The following is a 23540-nucleotide window of genomic DNA, read 5'->3' on the forward strand; positions in this document are numbered from 1 at the left end:
AACGCTTCCAGCAAAAAATGCTAATTCACGTCCTACAGCACATAACCTTAAGTCCCACCTCCTCCACACAAAAGTCAGCGTGCAAGTAAACTTCGTCCTGCCTGTTCCAGTCCGACAGCACCAGAGGAAGTGTAGGGAGATTATCTTCTCTCTTTGCCCCTCTCCTCCGCAGAGAGGTCGGAGGTCAGATACAGAGCAGCACCTCCAGCTGCTCTGTATATCTCTGTATGTATTAGGGATTGAGCGTCTTGCCTGAGGGCTCTTGAGCAGGGCAGATAACGTGACCACACAGATCTGAGCTGAATAACAGATTCTCTAACAACGCCAACACTCGACCACTGCAATGATCATAATTTAATTTAAAATGACTGTATGCCTTCTATGAATGTTTCTTATTCTGTTTATTTCTGGTCTACTTGTTGTTCTGTATGGTTTTGTAACTTCCACTGCTCTACTTATTTTGGTTGTTCTTATTGTGATATTGTGTCATTTGCTTTTACCTTTTATTCTTTTACTTTTTATTCTTCTATTGTAACTGTTGCACTTTGAGATCATTTATTTGATGTAAAGTGCATTATAAATTAAATTTATTATTATCATTATTATTATTATTATTATTACTTGTTTTTTTTAGTATAATTGTTTTTAACTAGGGATGTACAATATTGGATTTTTTTTTTTTTGCTCATATCCAATATGACAATATTTTCCAACTCTTTAGGCCAATTCCCAAAACCAATATGCATATATCTTATTCCTCCTAATTGCAGAGAACATCAAGTCTCTTCTGCATATTATTATGCCTACTCTTATTTGGTTTGTTGAAACAAAGTACAATGCTGTTCAAAATGTATAAATTCACTGGGCAAAATAAGAAAACTACTTCAACCTATTGTAGGTCATGTTGTCATGGTCGCATGCCACATTTATTTTTATATAACACTTTCTGTTGAAGAAAACTGTAAGATTCATCCTACTGAAACAGACTGGATGATGCTCTCCCTGCAGACAATCCTGACAACAGCCACAATGAGGGCAAATTTGACCTATTTCACATATCAGCGTGTCATGTCAGCAGAAATTTATATTTCGGGCTGATGCCGACATTTTATTTTGAAGCTGATATCAGCTGGTACAGCAGACATGCTGATATTATCATGCATTACATACCATGCATATCATGCACGATTTGTTTTACATTATTTTATTTATTTTATATTTTTATTCTTGGCTCTTCACTGTATGCATCTTGTTCTTAGATTTTTTTCAATTTTTATCATGTCTCCTTGTAGTTTTATCTCTTACCTTAACACCACTGTAAATGAGGATTCCTCCTCAGTGGTTCTTCTGAGGTGAAATAAAGGCTGATTGTTGGACTGAACTAGCAGAGCTTCAGTGTTTTTCTCCAAGACCTCTCACCGCGGTGTCTGAGTCCAGCCGAGCTCATCCAGTTGATGAACTCAGACAGTGTCTCCAACCACCAGGCCACCCTGCTGTCCTATACTGGCCAAAGCCGAGCAACAGGGCACAGCTCATTGGTGAAAACTGCTGATAATGGGATGGGACGATGTGGGTTTGCTGTGCAGACGGTTGGCAGGATCCTCGGCCCACAACGAGAGGTTAGGAGGCATAAACAGCTCCCCCACCAACACCATATGCCTGGTTCAACCACAAGAGCCTCCTTGCTTCCCCCTCTCTTGCTTACCCTCCATTTACCCTCTGTACATCCAACCAAGTCCTCTATACTACCCCAGCCTGGGAATAAATAGTCCTGGATCCAATTTCACAATGTAATCAAAACACAAGGCTTTGTGGGAGCGCTCAGGGAGGGGAGCCTGGCAGAATGGTAACTTGGACAGGGAGGAGAATCAAGGCAGGGGGATCAGGCGCTAGTTTATGTAACCAAGGTCAGCTGGAGAGAAAACACAATAATCCTTGGCTAAGGCAAAAACAGTAAGAGCACAAGGGAGGAGGGCTGACCAAGGAAAGGGAAATATGAAAACAAACACATAAAAGCCACGGCAGGGAGGGTTCTTGACTCCTTTTGCGTGGCCAGAGCTTCTGCTTTGGCGTGGGGAGGAGTAATTGGGAGCAGCCGCTGACACTTAAAATAGCTGCTGAGTGTGGTGGGATGCGGTTTGTGGGGAAGTGGACTTGTCACCGCAAGGGGAGGAAACTCGAATCCCAGGCGATGAGCTATTGTGTGATTCAGGCGAACTGAGGGAAACAGCTCGAAAGCCGGAACAATCGCTCCCTTGACACATTTGGCGATTTTAGCAAACAACAGAGGCGATGGTCAAAATATCAATTAACCATGATTTTGTGAAACAAGCTCTTAAGTGAGGCTTTTGTCATACATTATTTTTTTTGTACAAGGACTGGGACAAATAGGGAGTAATTTAGTGTCTTACCTGGGGAAATCTAGTGCTCTCTGTCGAAGTGTTACATGGCCCCCATGAGGATTTGTCCAAACCTGGAAGGAGAGATGCAGTTAGATCCAGAAAATCCAGCGAGAACCCATTTTTACAGTTTTCTCTCCTGAGGGCCAAAATCTTGACATGAACTACAACACAACTGGTCTTCGAGGAACCATAACGTGGAAATGGATAATGATAGCAGGAGCCAAATCCTGAAAAAAAAAAAAGGCTCCCCTACAAAGTGAGCTTAACCCATTTGCCACGCCTGCCATGTCTTCTTAAGGCATGCTATGCAGGTGAGGGCCTCCATGCCTTGTACAAGGCAGCCATTGTTCAACACAACAACAAAGAGCTTGCTGAACACGGCCGGGTAAAACCAGCCGCAAAAGTCACCTTTTAAAAAGGCGGATAAATGGCTGCTGCAGAGAAGAGAGCACTGGCACAACATGAAGCATGACCCCTCTGTTGCACTTTCATGACATATACCCAAAGCCAAAACCAGAGACCACAGCTTGAAAAGTAATGACATAGTTTTTTTTTAATTTTTAAGCATCTCTTCATAACTGTGTCTTGGTCCGGTCAACCAGTGAAAAAATAAAAATTAGTCTAGACTTAAAAAATGCTCACATCTCCAATCTGATGAAGCTTTACTGTTCAAGCTGCATGGGCTTCATTTCAAAAAGCAGTCAACACATAAAATGCGCCCATGAATAATTTTGTGGATAATGCAGAAGTAAACTTTTCAGCCCTTGCAGCACTAGTAAATTTTAATTTTATGCCTGTCCTTCACGCTGGGTGTCCTAGAGCTGTAAAAGCAGCATCGTTGCCTTCACCGCAGGAGATTCAAATGACGGTCATTGTCTAGGAATGCTGCCTTAACTTGGTTGAAGCTTGGTCAAAACCTGGAGTTTCTCCAACCCACCCCTGAAGGTTGTGAAAAAAAAAATAATAAAATAGGGTACTATATGTTCTGCCTTGAGGCCTCACCGATGCATCTGCTGTCTCTTGTATTTTCCCACTGCTATACAGCTGCTTTAAGACAGCAGGAAACTCTATAGCCCTCTGCCAACTCCTCCAACAGCTCCTCTGGGCTGGATCCGTCCAGTCTCGTCATGTGCTGACTCCCTCAGGTGAGATGACGCCTCAGACTCAAGAAACTAACCTGATTCGTTCACTCATATAATGTTTCCATTTGTCTGTGGCCCAGACTGTCACAGCAAGGCCCGGAGCTAATCCGCATGAACACAAATGGAGAGCTGAAGACAAAGTGCACAGAGGAGTTGGAGCTGTGAACTGACAGCGCCGGGCTGATAGGACTGATGTGACGGGAGCAGGAAGGATTGCGGTCTTTGCTGTCTTGTTTGTTCCATCTCTGTGTTTCCTATTCGAGGATTAAGATTGGCCTGTATCACACAATGGTTCATCAGGTTGAGCAAACAGGCTGCGGACGAGTTATCAGAGAGACTGAGGCACATTAGCTGTTACATGTTGCCTTCCTAACCAGAGAGAGTGAAGCTGTGAGCCCCAAGTCGAAGGCCAAATGAAGAAACCTTATGTAAGAGTTCACTCACAGAAAAGCAACAGCCAAGCAGACACTGTCAAGTTAAGAGAGCGACTTGAATCCGGATGCATTTTACACTTAATGGCTCCCTTTGCGGCCATGAAATGGACTGCTGATTTAAGCCAGGCTTCCCATTGTTAGGAAATGTACAGTGACTCAACTGGTGACACGGCCTGCTCACTCACCCTTGCCAAACCTGGTGGGTCACCGGCCAAAACAGGCGGGCATACATCCCCCTCACATAGTCTATGCAAGGGAAGGGGGGGGGGCATCACACCCACGAGTCCTCTCAAACATGCCCACTGCCGCACATAAACAAGGACCTTTTTTGACAGTGCCGAGAGGGCCCAACTCAACTTACATCAGATCAGATTAACGTGGAAAAGAAAATATCACTGCCATGCCACACAGGGAGGCAGAGGAGCATATTTTCTGTAAACAGGGGAGGAAAAACAGCACGTCCTTCAAAGCGACTAAAAATGTCACAAAAGAAACTCTTGTGAGAAAAACACAACTTCAAAGAGACAACAGCATTTCCAGGCATAATAAACTACTGGAATGAGCGTGAGCGTTCACCCTTGACTTGGCACATTGGCAGGTTTTGGTACATAACACAGCACCATGATGCTTTCGTAGCTGGTCTCTCAACTGTGTCCATTAAAAAAGGAGCTGGAACAAATACATTTCCCAAACCCATCAAAAAACCTGGCTCCTCATAGGAGGAAATGACAGAACGTCACCAAAACCAATAGTGCCACCATTCCTGAGGTTGTTAAGCTGTCGGTCTTAAAACTCCCATTGACAGTGTGCCGTTGGCCCAGCCAGCTCTGTAATTAAATACCAAAGATTTCTGCTTTTTCCCCTTCTATCCCCTGGAGAATATATACAGAGACTAAAATACTCCAAAAAGCATCCTGTTCAAAAGGCTTTGCGCTCTCGGGCTGCTCGGAAAAGACGCTGATGCCATCCTGCTTCCTTCCACAACCAACAACTTGTTATTGCATCTCAGATGAACAAAAGGTTATATCAACGCAGTCGCAGCCCACCGCAAAACAACAAGGCAGCTTTGGGGCCTCAGTTTCAAACTGAAACTGAAATAGTGCTGTGGGTGAGCTGAGGAGACGTGAACATTCAGTTCTCCTATGTGGCATCCAGATATGGGAAACTCTCCTTGGAAGCTCTCTGCAACAATGTGACACACAGACAGGGATTACTCATGTAGCTATACAATGAACTGAGAGCGAGACTGGGGCCTCTCTAACCCTTAATGAGATAAGGGATGAATGCTTTGCAATGACAGCTCGTTCATTAAGTCTAATTGTGTTCTCAGACAGAACAGGGCCGATTCATTCAGCAGCAGTAATGGCATGCAAAAGGATAAGCCCGTCATCTTAATCTGACAGCAACACATGGCGTGTGTGCGGTGTGTGTGCAAATTCTCAGAGGCACATTAGCCAAGTTTGATTTTTAGCAAGTGGGCGACGTTAAAGCGCAATATGTAACTTGGATTCTCCCGGCCACGCGTGCGCTCACACACAGAGGTTGGCAAGGTTATCAGCTATGCCTCATCTGCCTACTTTCATTACCAATGCTTTTTTAACTCTCAGTGCAAGGGGTCACACTCCCTCTGGCCATGCCCCCCCACCACACACACACACACCTCCTCACTGCCTCATAGTTTCACCCTCCAACCCCCCCGCCTCAGGCTCAATAGTCTGGTCTGTCCCTGCCACGCCTGTCAGGCACTTTCACACATCTGCGGAGATCACATAAAGTTAAAAACTACAACAGCGCTCAGAGTCCGACTCAAACTGATTTAGAGGCGGTGGCGAGAGGGAAACAGAGAAGGGGCTGTTTGTGTGGGCTGCCACCAAGAAAAAAAAAAAAAAAAAAAATCTGGTCATTGAAGACAATGATTCCAGTCATGCTCACATCAGCGACTGCAGCCAGACAAGCTCTCCAAGTGCAGCATCAGTTGCTGAGTTGTGGAAATTCCTCGAGTGTCTTACAAGGCAGCAACCGGGATGAGTCGGAGCTTGTGATTCCACTGGAGACAGATAAACTGATAATAAACTGGATATACAACAGCAGAGGCTCTGGGGCAATCAATAAGGACACCCCCCCACCACCACCACCACCCCGTTTCAGTGTGACGCCCCTGTAATCTCATCCAGTTGTCAGTCTGCGCAGGCCGGGCTCTATTCCACGAAATCAGGCCGGATCCCTTCGACTCAGCAGTACTGTCAATGCCAATTATTTGTTACAACACAGCTTACATCAAAAGGACATGAAATAATTGCCTTGTCTTTTTCCATTTTTTGTTGTGTTACAGTAACATGATCTGATTTTTTTTTTTTTTTTTCAAACACCTGTCACCAGTTTTGAATCCTGCACTGAAGAGTTATAATTTGAGGGGATTTTTTTTGTTTGTTAGTGCATAGTGAACTGACGCAGAGTTTATACCGTTAAAACTGATTTTCTTCGCTTCGTGTACTGGTTCACAACTTGAGGACAGATGGTTTTGCACCATAAATAACTTGAATAATATGAAGTGCATTTGTTAAACAAACTGTATAGGTCAGCCTATTGACAAAATAAACCCACTGTAATGCAAAAAGATCACAGTTTGCATCATGCAAAGAAAAATTAATTTTGTCATGATTGATTTACAACATTTGCTCAACAGTAGTAAGATAGTGTCCAGTTCATACATTTAACGTTTCTGACTCAGGAAGATGCAGACGTCCCACTACAATGCAAGGCGGCTTAATTTTAACTTCTTTTGAATTAAAGCGAGAATATCAGATCATGTAACCAGTAATGTATTAAATAAAATTTAATTAAGAGCCAAGCGTAGCAGTCCACCCACATATATTCAGGGGAAATGTTGAGTTTAATCTCGACTAGCAGAGCCCTGTGCTTTGGTGAAATCCTTTAATTTCAGAGGAACTCGTGGAATTGGAACAAACTTGAAGCCAAAGGTCTTACTCAGCTATGATTACTGATTTCATTACAAAGTTCAATGAAAAGGAAAAAGAAGATGTTCCAATTTTCCACTTGATTTAACAAACACCAACAGAAGGAGCGGATACTCATGGGAAGATTATGGCCCACTTTCGGCGAGAGGATTGCTCATTTCTTTAGCCATCCATAGTTGTAATCTGCTTTTCCCGTCAAACAAGATCAGTTCAGGAGCTGCTCATTTCAGGAGCTGCTAAGCCAGTCTATGAAAAACACTTTTAAGCTAAGACAGCTTGCTAAAGTCAGATCCAGCATGATAACAGGAAACACCACTAACCTGATGACTTCCACCACTCGAAGCTTAGCGATTTCTGCATCAAATCAAATTCCAGGACAAGACATGAATGGCAAGCATTCAAGAATCAAATGTGCTGACAGGGATCAGTGTTTGTACGGGCCAGCTGCAACACTAAAGAGCACGAGACCTAAATTAGACCACAGCCTTTCGATTGCCTCCTACTATGTGGGACATACGGTTTGTATGAGTGCCATTGTAATCAATTTGTTGTGGGTAATCAATAGGCAGCAGATTGAGCGTCTGCAATCGATAAGGGAGCGGGAAGGGGAAGGTCAATATAGTCCGGTGACGTCCACTCTATGCTATGTATCAAGCAGCCCACCATGAACATCTATGCATGTCACTGGTGGTCCTTTTCGAATGTCAAGGGTGAACCTGGAAATTTGCTTAACCTGGGACTTTCTAGAATCCATGAAGTTCAGGTTCTGCCTTTTGTTTCCTTTTTTCACAACATGGAGAACCAACCATAAAGAGTAGGAGTGTTACTTTATTTTTCCCCACTGTCAGGCTCTGGCCTGGACTACTCTAACAACTGATCTATAATATTTTTTATAGATCTATAATATTACGATAAAAACAGATCAGTGTTTTCAACAGCCGAGTCAATATCTGGCTGACTTGGGGGCATAACTACCATTGAGGACACTGACATCATGTCCTCTAAGCCTTTGTTTTATTTTAAGATACATATATATCTTGAAATGTTAAAGTGACAAATCGCTAACACTACTTAGTTGTCACTGCATGTCGTGTCCTTGTATTCACTCTGTGAGGGCGAGAGGGCTGTAACCTACATACAGGCAACAACTAGTATAAGATCAGCTCTGTGTTTGAATACAAGTTGCACTCTCAAAGCACACATGGCTGCCTCTTTCAGTATGGTAGTATGGATGATACACATATCCTCTGGGATAATTTAAGAATACAGAATGGAAAAAATAAGCGGGGATGCTCCAGTTATATAGCCTACATCTTGAAGCAAGACTGGTCAGTTCCATGAATGACAGACCTGGCTGTAGCCTTCCATAGACTGTATTTCACCTCACCTAAACACTAAAAACAAGTAACCTCTAGTTACAGCACAGGAACAGAATAGAAACAGCAACTGCATTCAAGATCTGAGCTCACAAACTATTAACTGATGTGCTTGCAAAACGTGGCATGTCCAAACTTTTGCGCACAGAATCAATTTGCTCTTCTTCTGACATTTTCATGCCCCCATTAGTACAACTTGCAGTTTGCACTGCTTTGCTGTTTGTTTTTCGCTGGCTGCTTTGTGCTGTCATCCTCTGATAGCACATATGGAAGTGTTGCCAAGTCACAGCTTGGACCAATCAAGGCGACGGCCCTGTTTGCCTCTCCTAAAAGTTCCTGGAACTCAGATTTTATTATCACCTCCCAAACAGGGATTAAACTGCTTCCAGCAACTTAACCTGGAGCCATGTCCTTCTTAAGGCCCAAAACGGCCATGTGTGAGTACGGTGTGATATCGCTTAACTCTGGGATAGGATTTAAAAGAACATTTATTAGCATTAGATTCTAAATATCATAAGAGGCCAAAAATCAATTCTTATATTTTGAGAATGTCGCTAATGTTATATATTATTAAATGGTGCAAAAAAAAATCCAGAAAAAGTGTTCTGCCAAGGTCTTGACACTCTAATCTGAATTTATGCTGAATTTTGGAAGAAAAGAACCACAACCAGAGGCTGGTTTTCTTAGAGGCAGAGAGCTTTCAGCAGGTTCCCATCACGAGGACAAATGAAACATGAGCTGATATTTGTCACTGAAATGAAAGCATTTTAATTGTAACACATTCCCCTGATATCTGCCACATTTTTTGGCACAACAAATGTGTTTTTTTTTATTATTATTTATTTATTTAGTAACTCATTGCTTAACATATTTTAGGTTAACCCCCAGTTAACAGGGACTGTGTTCACCCTGTGTGCCTGGATGGTGGGAGTGTGTGTGTTTTTGGTACAAGCACATTAGTGGCATATGGAGGTCCTGACACCATGTTTCTGCTACCAGAATTCACTCCAGCTGGATCCCATCAGGACATCTGCGCTCAACACATCCACTTCACAGCACACATGCACTGTGCATGTGTGTGTATGTGGGCATGCACATGTGAGTGAGACCAGGAACTGCAAGACTGTCCAAAAAATACAAACAATATAATGTGTTGAATGAAGCCTGTGAACTATGAAAAGCTGAAGGCTGACTTGAATATGTAAAAATTAAACGGACATGCACTTGAAATCTCTTTATTCCAGTTTGGGAAAAAAATACAGTGTGGCTCACACTTTAACACTTTAAGCTGCTCTGAATATCACAATATCTAATCCTTTCCATCCAGCTTGTAGAAATGTTAGTTGTTAGGCTGAATGTTAGCCTATTACTAATCAAATGCGGTGTTGAAACCTACATGCCTTACATTACAAATAATGCGTTCACTGGAATTTCATATAAAAAACTTAATGTTCAAGGGAAAAGTTTTGGTATAAAATCATTACAACCCTAAAAAACATGAAGAAAAACAAGAGTGCAGCAGGAAGACAATGAGCTATGCTTGTAAAGCCTGAAATCCATCCAAGGTAAAAGTGAAAACAAGACACAAACAAGTTTCAGTCAAATTAAGCTGGTTGAGTGGAAACAATGCCTCATGTCCTCCTGCAGAACATCTCAATAATAATGTCAACGGGGAGGAGGGGGAGTTTAACTGTTTAACAGCTCCCCTCACAAAACATCACTGCTGGGTGCTTCATGAGGAAAATACCAACTTTTTAAAGAAAATCTCTGCTCTGCGTCTTTGTGTGCATTCAGAAAAACAAAATGAAGTGAAGCCAGTTTAGGCTCCAAACTTTTTACAGACATAAAAATAGAGCGGATAGGACCCATGTTGTGACCCCGGACAGCCTGCTGAGGCCCTGTCGTCTGAAACGGCCCCCGGGGGGTCAGTTTCATCGACAGGAGCCTTGGACGCCTGCAGACCACAGGACTTGGGCTGTGTTGACGTTTTGATGGAAGGAATGTTAATGGCCGATGGCTTGAGATAGTCCTGACTGTCTGCCAACAGGACAGCACAGGAGGACGAGAACAATAAGGAGGAGGAGGAGGAGGTGAAGATGTAGGCGGGGAGCAGCCACCACTGTGTGAATGGATCTTAAGCAAACTTGAAATGTCCAAAAAAAAGATAAAATATGCAAATCGGGTGCATTTCCATCGGGTGGGTTGTGGCTGTGCTCCTGAAAATCACAGGGATACATCAGGAAACACATCCACAACGAAACAGGGCGTGGCTCGGCAGATTTTTAGGGGGAGGGGCAGCGCTGCGTGTGCAAAAGACGTTACTGGACTGAGGCAGCCACGGCTCCCTGAGACGACTGGTCATTTGATTTGCACCAAACAGATTTTAATAAATGAGATTACAACCCCAGGAGCAGACTGGAAGACTGTATTTTTTCCTCAGTTTTGGTCAGATCCTCTGTGTTTAATGCTAATTTGTCAAAACTGTGAGGAAAAAAAGTTACATACACAAGCTCTAAAGCAAGTATTAGCTTCACTAAAGATCCCGACACAGCAAAATGCAACGCCTGCAGTGACCATATTTAATGCAAAGGAGGATTCAGGAAAAAAATACAGTAACCTTTTTGGGTCAGGGGACTGGCTAGCTGGGTGACGGCTCGCTTCAGAATGCAGGTAGAGGAGCCAAACATGGCTGAGGGAGGCGAAAGCAAAGGCAAGGAGGACAAGACATGGAGCCTCAGGCAGAGCGAAGGTAAATCCAGCGAGCAGCCTAACATGGACCGCTGGGGAGCTGTGGAACTACGACCAATACATGTTGGTCCACAGGTTGACCAATTACATTACTGTTAAATTGGGTTAATAACTGATACAGAGTCTTAGAGTCAGATCTCAGCCCCATGTGTCTCAACGCAGATACAGTGGTGGAAAAACCCCATGCATTTGTGAAATATTGCATTAAGAATCACTCTTAGGTCTTCAAGTGCAATTTCTTTTAGTACAGTCACAGCCAAAATACTAAACAAATCCTAAAAAAAGCCATTAAAAACTTAAAATTGATAGGTTCCATAAAAATACATAAGAAATTTTGAGTATTGGGTCATTTTGGTACCAGTGATGAGGGTCGTTCTTTTTATTAAAAGACACAATTTTTGTTGCCAAGCTTGGTGTCTATATAAAGCCAGAACATCTGAAAGTTCTTCAGACACAAAAATGGCTAAAACAAAACAAAACGCCTGAGGATAAAGATTCAACTGTCAAGAATTTAATTTTGTTAGTTTTTCTTGTAAATAAACAAAAAAATATAATTTGTATTTGTTTGTATCTGTCTAATGCAGCCACACCTTTTGAAACACAAAAAAGATTTTTCCACAAATATTTCATGATAATATTTGAGATTGTGAGATTGTGTAAAATTTTAAGGGTGTCCAAAAACTTTTTTCCACCACTGTACAGCCTGGGAACATGTAAACATATACTGTTCTAGTCTGCGTGATGTAAATCGTTTCATCTGTTTCCACGGTGACCGGCATTTAGAATAACTACACAGAAATAGCCTGTCTTCTTGCCGATGGTCTAGGTTGCTTGTGTAAGTCAGTATTAAATCGAGACTGTTTAATAACCAGTTAAAAACTCCTTAAGTAAAACAGTTGTGCAATTAAAATGTGGTCAAACTTAACAAGTTCATTTTTAAAAGAGAACAGCAGGAAACTTGGTTCATGCTTCCCTCAGATGAGAACGCAAAGGCCGACATGGAGCACGTTCGCTGGTCGAAAGGACCGAAATGACGCCGGCAGCCGACGAGATGATGCACACGCACCTCCTGTGACGACTGGCTGAGCGGAGAGGCGGGAAGGGTGTGCGGGCAGGGAGGCAGGAATGAAGTGAAGGACTCCTGCCAGAGAGGTGTTTACTTTGGAAGGAAGGAAGGAAGAGCGAGAGCCGCACGAGGAGCATGAATGCCCGCGACTGTCCGCGGGAAGCACGAACCGAGCGTCAGACCGCTGCACTTCCTGACGTACGAGTGCACGCCGCACAAGTCGGAACAATACGGGGAAGGGCAGCTGCTCAAATGCGAGGCAATAAAGATAAGAAAGGAGACAACAATTGCTTTTTGTCGGCTTCAAGTACACTATTATCGCAACCGGGTCTAATCTATTATAATGCTCCGGTTTATTGCCAATCGCCATCACCGTTTTGAGGCAATTTGCAAAGTGGAACAGCAAGACAACATTTCACACCCATTTAGCAACTGGAGGCAGCTTAAAACACTTTGGTGTGACAAACAGGACAATACCCCTGTGTGGAGAACAGAGGGAGTCTTCACACACACACACACACACACACACACACACACACCCTATTAAGACTCAGGGAAAAACTACAAATATCAGTATTGCACCAGTGTTGAAATTGGGTTAAGTGAGAGGGGGTGGAACAGAGAAAACACACATACACACACACACACACACACACACCACCCCCCTCAGAGTCCTCCACAGGCCTGCAAACAGAGGCCTAGTTCATTTCCAGCCAGATTAAAGCTTCTGAGGTGAAGCGGGTGGAAAAGATTATTCTTGGTAAGCAAGAAAAAACCCCCTTAAGATCTCCATTAATAACATGAATAGAGAGTTATTTATGAAGGCTGCCTGTGGGCTTGCTGCGACGCACAGAGACGCCTAGTATGTTGTAAGCCGGGCATGTTAAGCCTTTACATTACAACTTTTACACCGGCACAAGCCCGGCGCTTTTCCGCAGATTGATTTTCCTCTCAAGGCATGTAACAGCCATTTGCGCGTATTTTGGACTTTGTGAAATGACACATTAGTCACACAGTATGGAGCGTGGTTTATTCACCGGGATTACAGCGCGGTAAATGAGGAACAGAACGACAATTTCAGATCAGCTTAGGGAACATCTAAATCAAAGCCTTGTAATCCAACATGGGGGACGGTGACGGTGCAGCCTGTGTGCCGCGCAGCTCCGCTCGTAAAGCGGCGAAAGGTTGCTAGGAAACACAGTCACATCGATGTGCATTCACATACTCACACACGCATTAACTTAACTCGAAGGTGTTATAAGTTTCAGAGGGACAGCCTGTGTACGGGGGTATTGTGTCTACGGATGACAGGTGACCTCTGACCCCTGACGGCTCGGGGAGTGTGAACCAACAGGAAGTGTCACGGTAAGAGGACACACGCGGCCTGGCAGGCTGTAAAAACACCCCGCTCTGCCGTGGTGCGTGTCTGCCGTATGCAACAACACATGTGCGCGTTAAAAAAGAGTGAAGGCTGTAGTAATCATGTCAGACCCAAAATACTTTTGTCAGGTGTCAGGTGCAAAAGTGCTTATTTTCCAAATTGAGGCGATTATGATTTCACAATTTCTAATTCTGGGAGTTAAGCTTTTCCTTAAATTAAAGGATTACAAAAGCCCTCTATGGGTGGAGAGAGATTTATGACTGGGTGCTTGTGAAACCCTTTCAAAACACATTGTGGAATTTCAAACGGCATGGCTCTCGGTCCGAAAACAAGGCTGCGTTTACTCAGCGATACTCGGTGTTAGTGCGCAGACAATTTGTATGCCTGAAGTTAGGAAAGGTAAATTTGAGGCAACCTGGGGAGATTATGTCCTTTGCTTGTGGAGTCCACCAGCAGCGAGCCAAGGTCCTGAGCTTTTAACACGCCTGTCCAACATTCGTCCTTGCGTTCCCACAGCAACCCCCCTTTTCCCAGGACAGAGGGACCCTCCCCCTGGGGCGTTTAAAGAGAGTAAAGGGGGGGTGGGTCGCTTTAGGGGGGAGCTGTCTTGAGAAAAAGGGTGTTTCTGGGGAAACTGAGCACTCCCTGTTTTCCAAGAGGCTTCATGGTTGCCACTTGGCAACGGTCGGCTGTCGGTATTCCAAAATGCTGCTTTTCATGCCCGTCTGCGTGCCTTGAAAAACCACACACACTCGCACAAAAAAAAAAAAAAAAAAAAAAAAAGGAGAAACCCGGCTCGCATCACCATAACAGATGCTTCTTGTATTGTTGCCTCTGGAGTCAAAAGCCAAAGCTCACTGCCTGACGTCATTTAGATGATATTCAATTTCAAGCACGCTTTAAAGTCCATTCACTTCAAATCATAAGCCGAGCTGAATGGCCACCTGTCCCAACTGCAGCACAGCGCCATTCAACAAGAACAAAGGAAGATTTCACACCGATTATCAATCCCTCAGCCCCTGATCAAAATCCCGACATCTGCTTACAACCACTGGCATCTCCACTGCAGCAAAATATCTGAAACTTCGAACTTTTGAGGCTGCACAAAGTGTTTAGTTTCCTGGGAAGCTGTCTGGATGTTGGGGGTTGGCCTCCAGGTGGTGGACACTCCCAGTTCAGCCACACCCACTCACCTGCACTTCCTCTGAGGAGGAAGAGGAGAGAAGCCTTCAGTCAACAGCAGCTGTTCTCCAACTGACAGGACAGGAGAGGAGATACTCACACATACTCCTCTTCCTCCTCCTCCTCCTCTCCCCCTCCCCCATCCCCAAGCTGGGCCTTTACCTCTCTAACCCCCCTCCCCTTCTCCTCACTGCCTCCGCCTGCATCCCCCTCTCTTGTTGGCTGGCCTTTTCAGCCTCCTCTCCAACAATAGAAACAAAGAAGGCAGGGCCACTTTCCCTCTCTCTTCCCCCCTGCAGAGAGAGGCGAGGGAGGGAGGAGAGAGGAGAGAGAGATACCAGAACTGCAGAGACGAGACCACCCTTTTCGAAGGCCAAAGCGCAGCAAAGAAGTATCAGCATGCACAAAAGCCTGTTCTGACACATGCACAGGCTCAAAGACTGCATGCAAAGAGCATTATAGCATTTTCACAAGCATCTCAATGGAGCTCACAGGACTGTGCAGGTGCAGCCAGTAACAGGAAAAAAAAAAAAAGGTCAACAAAAAAAAGGTGACCATCAAACACCTGGATGCAGGTTATTTTGCCTACTGTCAAGGTGTTTGCACATTTTATGCCACGTTTCCAAAAATCAAGAAAAGCATCTTACAGCCCAAAGTCAGAGAAGAGAATATGTGTGTTTGTGTGTGTGCAGCTCTTCTTTTCTATAAGGGATGATGTTTGTTGCATTCCAGGGATCATTTTAAGTGTGGTAATTTTCCTTTTTGGCACACCCACTTTCCCTCAACCTGTTTCGTCTACTTCTACTTCAGATTAGAGCTGGGTGATACTGGAAAAACAATACATGATAATCACAATTATTTAGACCATTGCCTAAGGGAGAGCTAGTGTGGTTGGTGGCTTGTGTTGACAAATGCTTTGCTAATTAATGGCTGCTTTTGATATGTTTTTCATCATGAATTCTTCATATTCTTGCGCCCCTCAAATGGCGGAAAAGGTCACGGTTTCTCTCCTACATCAAAGCGTCTTTACTGCAGTGCTTGAAGGACACTCCTCATTTTGTTTTTGTCATTTTGCTAATAAAATGATTCCACACGACTGAGCTGCTCTGTTTCTTGGACACTAAATCAACTTCAGTACTCCCAAACTCACGTGTTATCAACGGCGGGTTATCAATAACTTTTTCTTCAGAAAGAACACAGACACGTGGTCTACAGGTTTTATGAGCGTGACAAACAAATCAAATCCGTTAGCTGTTAATGTTCACAACTGCTTTGCTGTTGCAGAAACATCTCCTTTGTGCAAAAATGGAATGACCAAAATAATAAAAGTTTGAACATTCACTGTAATGCAGTGTTTCCTCTGTAATTTTGTGCTATTTGAATAATAATTCTAGTTTTCTCCCACTTCTATTGCTGATTTGGTCCAAGTTATGCCTCAAATGGAGGATCTAGTGCTAAAAATGTTTACTACGTTTCTATACCATTTAGTTATTTTAGACTAAATTACAATGACTACTTTGAATTCACATTTTCTCATGCAGTGGTGGTGTGGTGGATCGAAACACTGTGTAATATGATAAGTTGAAGCCTGACAATTTCAGTGGTGAATTTATCAACCAGATCTACTTCAGGTGAGCCTTGTGATTTCCTCTATTTCCCACAATGCCTTTCAGCAGTCCCCAGTGAATGTGCCCAGACTTGTTATGTACAGAAAAGTCTTACCTGTGGAAAGAGTAACGATAACAGTGATACTGATAGCGACAGCAGGAGAAAGCGAGTGAGTCTGCAGTGGAGAAAAAGTTAAGAGTCTCTCATTTCACTCAAAGCTGCAACATGCATTGCATTATGGTCTACGCGCTGCTCCTCTCTGTCCTCTTAAACGATGGATTTCTCTCTGTACGGCTGTTAAATGTGGCCGCAAAATGGCGGCTCTAGAAAGAAGCTCTTGCTCTTTGATTGTGAGGAACTGACACCAAAACCTGACATTTACCGTTGATGGTTTAGATGGCCTAATTTACATTTCGTTCAGTTATTCAGTTAAGGCCGTTGTATCTGCTGGACCACCTTAATGTCAACTGTCACCTGCATTTCGAGTGTTTCAGGGCGGATTTTTCCACCTTAACCTTAGATTGTAATTAGGATTTGACCTCAGATTTTAAATTAGAATTGAGTTTTAATTTAGCTTATAAGTTTATTAAAGGTTACACATGCAGCAGAAAGGGTTGCATTTAGGGAAAAAATAAAGTCCTCATAAAGATAGAGGCACAGGTATGCAAGTGTGTGTTACCCTAAGCCCTCACCTACCCCAGGTGGAGGTCTCATCTTCTCATCACGGCTGCAGAGACAAAGCACCTCTCAGCCATGTCATCCTATCTCAGCGCCAGGGCCTCTTCCCTCTGAGGGCCTTCCAACAAACGGCTGCTTCAACTTGACGGAGGGAAACGGGAAATGATATCGGAGAGGAGCGTGGGCGCCCCTGAATCGCGAAGTGTGCAAAGACAGCACACACAAAAAAAAAACGAGAGCGAAAAAGTGCCGAGGTGGAGAAATGAACTGTGGCAGAGGAGCAAAGGGCAAAACTGTGAGCGATGTATGGAGCATGTAGAGGTGACTCAGTGAAAGAGACAGCTAATCCGCACAGAACAAGGCCAAAAAGAGAAAAGAGAAAACACTGGCTAATGCCATCTGTTGCAGAGTATCCCACGGTACGCTCTGACCGCATCATGAACTTTTAAGAAGACGAGACCCCTGCTTTCAATCGCACAGCCCCTCTCGTCGCACTGTACGCTGTTTGGAATCGTGAACCATTTGGAGAAATTCATTCCAACACTTGATTTAATGTTTAACTGCATTATTTAACAAGATCCGCCACACAGATGTCCCAGCTGGCATCGTGTATGTCAATAATAAGATTAATGAGTAAGAGAGTTTTTTTTTTTTTTTTGTTCCTGTAGTACTCAGTCAGTTCGGGCCGAGCTCGCCGCGAGGCAGACTGTGCCGGGGTGAACCATCGCATCACGTGTTCTGCTCTTTCAACACCGACCCTAGGCAAACACACCAGCTCCATTCATGAGGGAACAATCGTGCACACATACACACATGCGCATGCACACACGCACGCACACACACACACACACACACACACACCATGAGCTGCATGTGCTGCAAGCATGCCGGGTGCCCTGATGAGTTAATAATTCACACCCTTATAGCACTTCGCTTGCTGCTTCAAAGGAATTCCAGCCCTGTACTGAATCTATTTTACATTCCTCAGCACTGTATGTATCTGGGTCTCCATTTACATATCTGAATAATGAACAGCCTACCCTTTCTAATTAAACCCTAAGAGAATCCTCAAGAGTTTTATCACAATTTTTGGTTATCAGAAGGAAAGTCCTCAGCCTTTTTTGCAGCCCAAAAAAAAAAAAAAAAATCAAAGGGCTTGCTGATTTAAATCATGGACACGGCGAGGCGGGAGCGGCGGCCTGTGTCGCTGCGGGTTTTGGAGTAGTCATGATCACCAGGAGCAAAACGCTGAGAAATCTTTGTGAATCCAAATGTGACTACCAGTAATTGAAGAGGACAGCCAGTGAAGTTGTAAGGAACAAATCTATGATTCTAGGCACAGCGGCAGCCCTGATATTGTCCAGTCCACTGATGGGGAAAGATGGGAATTTAGATATTCATGATAGCATAGCATAAGCAGCTTAAGCCCGGAATTACATGCATACATGCTGGGCTTTCTGCTCATTTCATCTTGAGACCTAAAAAGGTGCATATATTTACAAATGAATGCATGAGTTGTCATTGAAATCCACCCCGCTGTGCCACAAATATGTGTCCCTGACCATGGAATAATCACTTTAATGTGGTGTTGCACAAACTATTTATTAATTTCACAATTAATTTGCTTAGTGCGCCGCATGCTACAGATTTCACGCTATTTTGTTGATTTCTAAATACTTTGAAGTAAATACGCGTCTTCAGAGGAGTCTGTATTTAACGGATGTTCAGCTCTCATGCAGGGTGCTGGTGTCCAGTGGGAGTGGCACCAAGCAGGCTATCAGATTCTCTACAAGTCCTTTATCCCTGTGCTCAAGGTCTGCAGCACCAGCATATTGTCCCTAATCTTTCTGCATCTGTTGGCTCCCAAAGCTCCATTAAACAGCCAGACCACTCTGATAAGGTTACTGACTTAATGCTCGGTGACATAATTAAATTGAGTATTTAATCTGACCATGGGAGCGGAGGGGCCCCGGACCCCTGCCGGGCGAGGGGGGGCACATTCACATGCCTTGCCTTGGCTGCCCATCCAAATAAGTTGTACTTTGATCCACGTTCGGGTGATCGTCCTCTGCGCCGCAGCAGATAACAGACCGGCTGCAGAGGATGTCTGCCCCAAATATTTCTTGTCAGTTCACTGCTCCGGTTGGATTTTCTCACTGGTGGTAGGCTTTGCAAAAAAAAAAAAAAAAAAAAGAAAAAAGAAAAAAGAAATGCAGAGCAGGACCATGCTTCAATTTAACAGACACTCAACAAGAGGCAGGAGGCTAGCTTCCCACATCATTGAGTTTGCATGTGGAAAAATTGTTTCTTGTACTTGAAAAGGAAGTAGAGATCCCAATTTGTCCTCCAACAGCCGCCTCAATAGAGCACAATTTCATGCAGCCGCAAGATATGTTGTGTTTTGAGTAAAAAGGCCAGTTTCTACTTCAGTGCCTCTGTCGCTACGCCGTTGGTGTCTGTGGCTCCGGTGTAGCCCACACAAGCTGCTGCAGCTGACATGCACCTTACCAAAAATGCAACGCAAAGACTGTAATTAGTCCACTCAGCCACGTTGCAACATCTTTCATCATGTCAACGGTTGATTTCCGTTGATAGAAAAAGACAACATGGAACCAGCCGAGGAGAGACGAGCTGAGTGCGGAGTTCGTCAAATATGTTCCTTCGTAGGGATGCCTCGTCCTCAAGTTATAAGAATTGTGGACTCGCAAATCCCGCAAATACACGTACACACTCGTAGGCAAGAAATACCTCGACCAGTGTATCCACCAGTGGTTTCTGTTTCAGAGAATGTAAACACCAGTGCTTCCTTTTTTATCTGTGCTGTGGAAGCATGGACTTGATAAAAAGTTGACAGTAGGATGGGGTGATATCTAAAAACATGTTTTATTTGATAACTCGATATCGACATTGTGACGATAGTGTAGGGATGACCGTTGGTGCTTTCATACGATACTTACACACTGTAGATATTTGATAATCAGTCATTAGTAAAGTGGATATGGACACCAAGCAAGTGGAGGCCAATGACAGAACAGCTTCAACGCTCTCATAAGGTTGAAAAACTGCATCCCTTTAACCAGGAGGGCAATAATTACACCATATCACAATATTAAACATCCAAAACTCCCAGCGATAACTACTTCTTGACACTGGTGCCTGGTGTTTCAGCGATCCATACACAGACTCATAAACACAGATCTATAAATGCTCTCACTGCTGTAGACACCTGCAGTCGAGCTACAAAAGTTCAAGCCATTTCTGACCATCGGCGCCCTAATATGGTACAAATTAATGTTTATTTACTAGTTTTAACAAGCAACTACAACACATATCCTCTCTGTTCTCGAGAGTGTGACACACTTTACTGCCCTATACATGCTTTGTCACTGTTGCAACTAACCACAACCACAGTTCTACTCTGAACTGGCCAAATGACCACATTAAATGCCTCAGTGTCCATTCCACCCCATTCCAGCTCCATGTTGAGCTCACGATATATCACTCGTACAAAACCAAATGTTAAGGTGAAAAAATGCGTTTTTGGGGAATGGAAATGAGGGCTACATTTCACTCTCACGAGGCTCCTGTTGGATTACTGGGATTATTTTGTCTCTGAGCTCCAATTCAAAAATGTGGCAAAGCTGCAGACTTTTAAATACAATGGAGCTGCTTTGAATAAAACTTTTTTTTTCTGTGGCTGCAGTGCTGATTGCAGCGACAGAGGCCCTTGTGCAACTGATCTGAAATTTGGATCTGCTTATCTGCAGAATGTGATGTTTCAGAGACGCTTTGAATGACGCTGAACAGGCGAGGGAGCGAAGTGGAGGGAAGAGGAACAGTTTATTCAGGCCGCTACAGAAATTTCGAAAGCTCACACCAAGCAATAACAACCAGCTGGCTGTATATTGTATGTCGGTGGGAGGTAAACTGAGAAAATTTAGCTGCCAAAAATATATGTTACCAGCCATATGACTGTATCATCATTTACATGCTGTGCTTTTGAGCTTCATACTTTACCCAGGATGTTGGTGCTCCTGCTTCGCTCAGATGACAGCTCTCGCAAGAACCTAGACCTCCATGACTTTTCTCTCTGCCTTCATGTTTCTTTTGGTGGCTTAACAGCGGAAATGTGTTGCCGCATCTCTAATAGCATGCAACACAGATATTTGTGATTAGCTGACATCGTGATAAGTCAGCTTGAAGGAAAGAGTGCACACCAAAAGAAAATGAACAGAGTATCCAACAGAGTGAGATCTAACAGAGTAAATCAAGGAGCATGTGAGGGTGAGATTCCACTTCAGTCCGGAGTGCATTCATCACAGGGCTTATAGAGAGGCTTATTGCTCTGTATATCACATCTGACTTGGCACTTTACAGCGACAGCTCCGTCCTGACCGGGCCATGTTCAGACTCTTAATCAACGCCTCCACTGCTGATTTAGAGCCATCGCCGGCCACTTGCACTTTATCAAACCCTCACTCTGCCCTTGACATCTCCCCACCTGTTAATTACCAGACCGGCAGCATAAATGTCACCGCCGATGCTAAACAAGACAAATCATGAGAATGCTGCGACGTCGCCTGTCCTCCCATCTTCAACATCGGTTGACTGAAGCTTAACGTCAAAGACATTTGGTTGGTCGGAGGTGTGTGTGTGGTGGGGGGGGCGGGGTGATGAAAGGTTTTGACGCCACATGCTCCCTGCAGCTGCCAGGCATGGAAAACAAGGGCAGTCGACACCCATCCCCCTTCACCCTTTGACCTTTGGCACCTTGACAGTGACAGAATGTGAGAGGTGAGCTTTGTTTATTGGAGGAGAAGTAGACTAACCAGCTCGGTTGTCACAAATCGGTTACAAGTGTGTTAAACGCCGCTGTGTGTAAAGTCAGATGGCGGTAATTAGTCTAATGGAAACTCTGATTCCTCTAAGCAGTGCATGAAACCGTTCAATGTTGAGAAATTGAAAAATTGAAGCATTTACAGTTAATAGACTCTTCATACAAGCATAATAGAGATGTGATTTGAATCACTTGCCGGGCTGTTCGGTGGGGCTTTGATACAAAACACAAGAGAATTCACATAATCAGCTACAGCCGAAATTGCTTTCTGTGTGTAGTTTCATCATTATCCTTGAAATGCCAGTGAGCTCTTTCCCCTCAGGGTTGTCTAAATTGAAATGGGGAAGAAAAAAAAAACCCAGTCCTCCAACTTCATCTTGCACCCCGTCTAAAACTAAATTTTTTTCTTCCACCTCAGGTCATCCCAGGTCAAGCCTTTAAAGGTCAGACCGTGCACACCATAATGACGGCATTTATACTCAAGGCCAAAGGTCATTTTACAAGTCCAGACAGCTCCGGGTCTCAGTGTCTGACTTTATCCAGGTACTAGTACAAGAACGTGCCAGCTACTAGTTCTGCTAATAAACACTCATTCGCTCTGCAGGGCAAGAAAACAAGCAGCCCACTCAAGCACTGGGAGGCTGCTCTCTCCTCCACTTAAATAAAAAGCTTTCCTAATTACTTACACTCACAGTCCGACACGAACCACACTCATGACAAGGCTCGCTGTTTCTCGGCTTCAGGAGGCAGTGGCCAGTCTGTTTGTATGTATCACACCCCACTTGCAATGTTCAGTAGCTACCTTTGTTTTAAAAACAGAAAAATAACGATTATTTTTCCTGCATTGCATCTGGACTTCAAATGCAGGCTCTTCACCTAAAAGTAGTTTGAAAATCTGGGAAGATGAACAAGAAGTTTCCTTCACGTGCCCTTTCCATGTAAAGAGACCATTCAAACAAATCAAAAGGCTTAACCAGAGACGGCATTTCATGTGCTATAGGAAATTAAATCACTCACTCCTTCACAACAAATGAAAAACTCAGCTGGGGAAAAAAAAAAAAATATTACGACTGCAGCATATTTAACAGAGCAGACAATCATGCAGGCAGGGAGCACACAGCATGTATAGACACATCCATGTCGTGCCAAAGCTTACAAGCAATCCGAGTTAAATGAGCAAGTCATCATCATCTTCATCACCATCAGGAAGGGATATATTCGTCTCACTTCCTGGCTTATAATACTAAGCCGTCAATTAAGTTATGAGGCAATGGGAGCAGATGGCCGTGGCTGAAGGAATGACGCCGCGCTGCAAGGGGAGACTGTCACCCCATGGGACACAAAAACACAAAGGTCAAACACTCGCTGACGGCCCTTGTGTTGGACTGTCACCCATGACACTTGTAGTGGAGTGAATATTGATACACACAATAACATGTTCAACAAATGGGCGTTTAAAAAAACATCAACATAAAGAACTGGAGCTGAACTTTACCCTTTAAGAGTACCATCAGTTAAGTCATCTCCCAGATGACTTAAAGCCATGAGTGGCTTTCACAAAGATGCTCCTTTCCAGTCCAACAGCACCGAGCATCACTTGACATAGCCCTCATTTTACTTTATCCTCAACAGAAACCTGTACTGTCACTAATTTGTGAAATACAAGTTGGGTTAATGCATAGGAAACCATTAAAGGTGCAGAGTTCTC

General features: G+C 43.9%; 1 protein-coding gene across 2 annotated transcripts in view; it reads right to left on the reverse strand.

Moving 5' to 3' along the window:
- plxnb1b (plexin b1b) overlaps nucleotides 1–23540 on the reverse strand; it is a 115227-nt gene that overhangs the window by 89906 nt on the left and 1781 nt on the right. For both annotated transcript variants that reach the window (XM_030051357.1, XM_030051358.1), the window contains exon 2: nucleotides 2412–2473. The gene's annotated coding sequence lies outside the window, so the exon portion shown is untranslated. The remainder of the gene's footprint in view (nucleotides 1–2411; nucleotides 2474–23540) is intronic.

The sequence above is a fragment of the Myripristis murdjan genome, chromosome 5 (assembly GCF_902150065.1).
Source record: "Myripristis murdjan chromosome 5, fMyrMur1.1, whole genome shotgun sequence".
Classification (NCBI taxonomy): domain Eukaryota; kingdom Metazoa; phylum Chordata; class Actinopteri; order Holocentriformes; family Holocentridae; genus Myripristis; species Myripristis murdjan.